The sequence below is a fragment of the Corylus avellana genome, chromosome ca2 (assembly GCF_901000735.1).
Source record: "Corylus avellana chromosome ca2, CavTom2PMs-1.0".
In the NCBI taxonomy this organism is placed as follows: Eukaryota; Viridiplantae; Streptophyta; class Magnoliopsida; order Fagales; family Betulaceae; genus Corylus; species Corylus avellana.
This window is the reverse complement of record NC_081542.1, coordinates 25,529,934-25,534,163: the sequence shown is the minus strand read 5'-3', so window position 1 is coordinate 25,534,163 and position 4,230 is coordinate 25,529,934. Positions and strand designations below refer to the sequence as shown.

At 38.3% G+C, this 4,230-nt stretch overlaps 1 pseudogene; it reads left to right on the top strand.

The window, feature by feature from the left end:
- Positions 1 to 550: 550 nt before the first annotated feature.
- On the top strand, positions 551 to 3,560 carry LOC132169439 (7-deoxyloganetin glucosyltransferase-like; annotated as a pseudogene).
- Positions 3,561 to 4,230: the final 670 nt, after the last annotated feature.

The following is a 4,230-nucleotide window of genomic DNA, read 5'->3' as shown; positions in this document are numbered from 1 at the left end:
CGAGCGCACTTGCGGCATTCTGCATCCAAACCCTAAGTGCACACTAAGGCCGTTTGTGAGCTTGTTTGTTTTCTGTTTTAGCTTAATTTTTTTTTCTGTTTTCTTTTAAATTTTCGTGTAGTTTATGCTAGGTCGTCGTTCTTTATCTTTTCCATTAATTTCTTGCGACCTTGAAATTGAACGCACTCTTAGACGAATTAGATCCCAAAAGAACTCTAATTTGCTAGAAGAGCGTTCCACTGAGACCATGGGGGACGGTAACCACGTAGCATTGCAAGATCATTATGGTGAATTTGAGGAAGAAATTTATATGCAGCAGCCACAGGGATTCGTAGTGCAGGGGAAGGAGAGTTTAGTGTGCAAACTGAGAAAAAGCTTGTATGGTCTGAAACAAGCTCCATGACAATGGTACAAGAAGTATGACAGTTTCATGTGCAGTACTGGGTTCACGAGATGCAATGCAGATCATTGCTGCTATGTCAAGAGTTTTAAGAACTCTTACATTATTCTACTCCTGTACGTAGATGATATGCTCATTGCAGGGGCCGGTATGGAAGACATCAACAAGTTGAAGAACCAGCTGTCAAAACAATTTGCAATGAAGGATTTGGGTGCTGCTAAACAAATCCTTGGGATGAGAATCATCAGGGACAGGGCCAATAGTACACTGAAGATTTCACAGACAGAATATGTGAAGAAGATTCTCAGCAGATTTAGCATGAATGAAGCTAAGTCAGTGAGCACACCCTTGGGGAGTCACTTTAGACTAACCAAGGATCAGTCACCGAAGACGGATCAAGAGAAAGCATACATGAGTAAGGTACCTTATGCCTCAGCTATCGGAAGTCTGATGTATGCAATGGTCTGTACTAGACCGGATATTGCACATGCAGTGGGAGTTGTGAGCAGGTACATGAGTAATCCAGGGAAGCAGCATTGGGAGGCAGTCAAATGGATTTTGCGATATCTGAGAGGAACTTCAGATATGTCCCATTGCTTCACAGGTGCAGAATTGAAGCTGCAGGGCTACGTGGATGCTGATCTAGCGGGTGATGTTGATAGCAGGAAAAGTACTATAGGGTTTATATATACTCTAGGAGGTACTGCTGTGTGTTGGACCTCAAGGTTACAGAAAATTGTAGCCCTTTCCACTACAGAGGCGGAGTATGTGGCCGTGACAGAAGCTGGAAATGAGATGGTTTGGCTACAAGGTTTTTTGGATGAGTTGGGAAAGAAGAATGAGAAAGGCGTTCTACACAGTGATAGTCAGAGTGCCATTTTTCTTGCGAAGAACCCAGCGTATCATTCAAGAACAAAGCATATACAGTTGAGGTATCACTTCATTCGATCTCTTCTTGAAAGTGCACAATTGTTACTTGAGAAGATTCGTGGAACTGAGAATCCAGCAGACATGTTGACAAAAGGTGTGACTATTGAGAAACTGAAGCTGTGCGCAGCTTTAGTTGGTCTTCGAGCTTGAAGATAGGCAGAGGAGACATCCGGAGGAGATTCACTTTGTTGCAACTTGATGGGATTCAAGTCAAGTGGGAGATTGTTGGAGTTTTGTGACTTTCACCATAAAGTTGGTGGGACCCAGCATCATTAAAAGAGGATCCTTTTGGCTCACGTTTTGTATTCCTAGTTGCTCTTGGAATTGGTTTTCTTTTTAGAGCATGACTTGGACTTGAAGTCCTTCTACAATTTGGAATTGGAGGAGCCTTGCTTAGCCAACTTTTATGTCCTATATAAAGGGGTGTCTACAGCACATAAATGTACAGAAACAAAACAAAGTAATATTTGCTTTGTGTTTTGGTGAGCCAACAATAGAGAGAAAAAGTGAGAGCAAGAAAGAGAGTGTTTTCTTTTCCCCTTTTTGTTATTATTCTCCTTTTGGCAAAGGGAGAATTGGGTGTATTTGGGGCTTTGGGTTTGAGTGGTTTTTTCACCCTGTTACTCTCTTGTACTCATCTTTTAATAGTGAATTTTCTCTGGGTCGTCTCCGCCAGTAGATATAGGCTTGTTAAGCCGAACCACTTAAATCTTTGTGTCGTGTATGATTGCTTATCTTTATTATTCCGCATTCTTTTTATTTTTCGCATCTCACGGGTCTTGGGAAATATGATTAATTTCCTAACATTATCAATCTATTTCTTTCTTATTTCTATTGGACTAACCTGTTTGCTGGTAGGGACTACAAAATTTGTATACAATTAGGTAATTCTAAGTTTGAATGGGTAAGGACCAAAAGATTTATTTGGTAAGGACTACAACATTTTTATACAATTAGAGCTTCTATGTTTGAATTGGTAAGGACCAAAAGATTTATTTGGTAGGAACTACAAAATGTTTATACAATTAGAACTTATAAGTTTGAATAGGTAAGAACCAAAAGATTTATTTAGTAGGGACTACACAAATTTTATATAATTAGGGCTTCTAAGTTTAAATGGGTACGTAAGGGCCAAAAGATTTATTGAGTGGAAAAAAAAATTAGTGAATGCGGCCAAAAAAAATTTGTTGGTAGGGGCCAATAGGATATGAAAGTAAAAATTTTTTACAATAAAATATTTTTTTACCTTATAATATTTTTTTTCTAAGGAATTGAGGGCCTTGGCCTATACCGACCCTCTTTCTTCCGTCAATGACCTTGATAGTAATCAAGTCTAATATTATGAGAATTGATTGTAATCAGATTTTGATGGTAAGTTCGTAATCGAAGCAGTGCAGAAAGCTGGAAAAGCTTCAGGAGTTGTAATCCATACATTTGATGCCTTAGAGGGAGAAGTTTTGGGTGCTCTGTCACCTCTATTTCCTCATGTTTATGCAGTTGGACCGCTCCAACTATTACTTAATCACTCACCCAACGACGACCATTTGAAGGCAGTTGGGTATAGTTTACGGAAAGAAGAGGATGAGTGCCTCCATTGGCTTGATTCCAAGCAACCCAATTCAGTGATATATGTGAATTTTGGCAGCATAGTTGTCATGACCCAACAACAGTTGCTTGAATTTGCTTGGGGGCTTGCAAATAGCAACTTTCCATTTTTGCTAATTCTTAGGCATAATCTAGTTATTGGGGAATCAGCAATTTTGCCGCTAGAGTTTTCTTTAGAAACTAAAGAAAGAGGTTTAATAGCTACTTGGTGCCCTCAAGAGGAGGCACTGAATCACCCTGCTGTCGGGGTGTTCTTAACACACTGCGGTTGGAATTCAATGATTGAAGGCCTGTCGGCCGGGGTGCCGTTGCTTTGTTGTCCATTCTTTGGGGATTAGCCAACAAATTGTAGGTATGCTTGCGATGTGTGGAGGATTGGGATGGAGATTGAGAATAATGCCACGAGAAAGGAGGTGGAGAAGATTGTGAGAGAATTGATGGAGGGAGAGAATGGTAAGAAAATCAAGCAGAATGTCTTGGAGTGGAAGAAATTAGCAGAGGAGGCCACGGATCTACATGGTTCATCATCCAGAAATTTGGAAAATTTAGTCAACTTGCTTTTATCAAAATGTTAGCAGTTTGGAAAGTTCAGGCTTTCAGATGAACACCTTATGGTTATGTGAGAGTTTGTAATTTGGCAGCTTAAAAGTTTCCGCATATTTCATTCGCTATATATATATATAGAACATTTAGAGTGAAGTTTGTTTACAATTGAAACACGACAACCTGCGTACATTTGATATTCAAATACAAGATTACGGTGCTAAACTGAATCCTACTTTCCTGCTGAATATCCCGACTCAGTTGTATGTTGGCCAACAAAGAAGTGTGTTTTTGTTATTTTTAGAGTAAAATAGTCAAGGAAGTAGTTTTTGTTTGGCACATTCCTTGTAGTCTCACCAAAACCATTTTTTGGTTATTTTGGTGAGACAATTTCAGGTGACTAAAATCTTCCATTTTCAGCCTCACCTAAAATATGAGTGAATAGTACTCATTATCTTTAGTGAGTACTATTCACTCACCAAATGAATAAAAAATAATATAACTTTTCTCTCATTCCATATTCTTTGAAAAAGTAAAAAAAAAAATTATATATATATATCTTTGAAAAAATAATATTTAAATAGAATAATAAAAGTGGATTGTCAAAATAGTGAGACTGCTAAGAGTGCTCTAAAAAGATGAGTTGTTAAAATAAAGAAAAGTATACTTTTGATTATTTTGGTGAGTAAAATTTGGTGAAACTACTAGGAATGCTCTAACACAATTCCAAACAAACTCATAGTGCAAGAAAT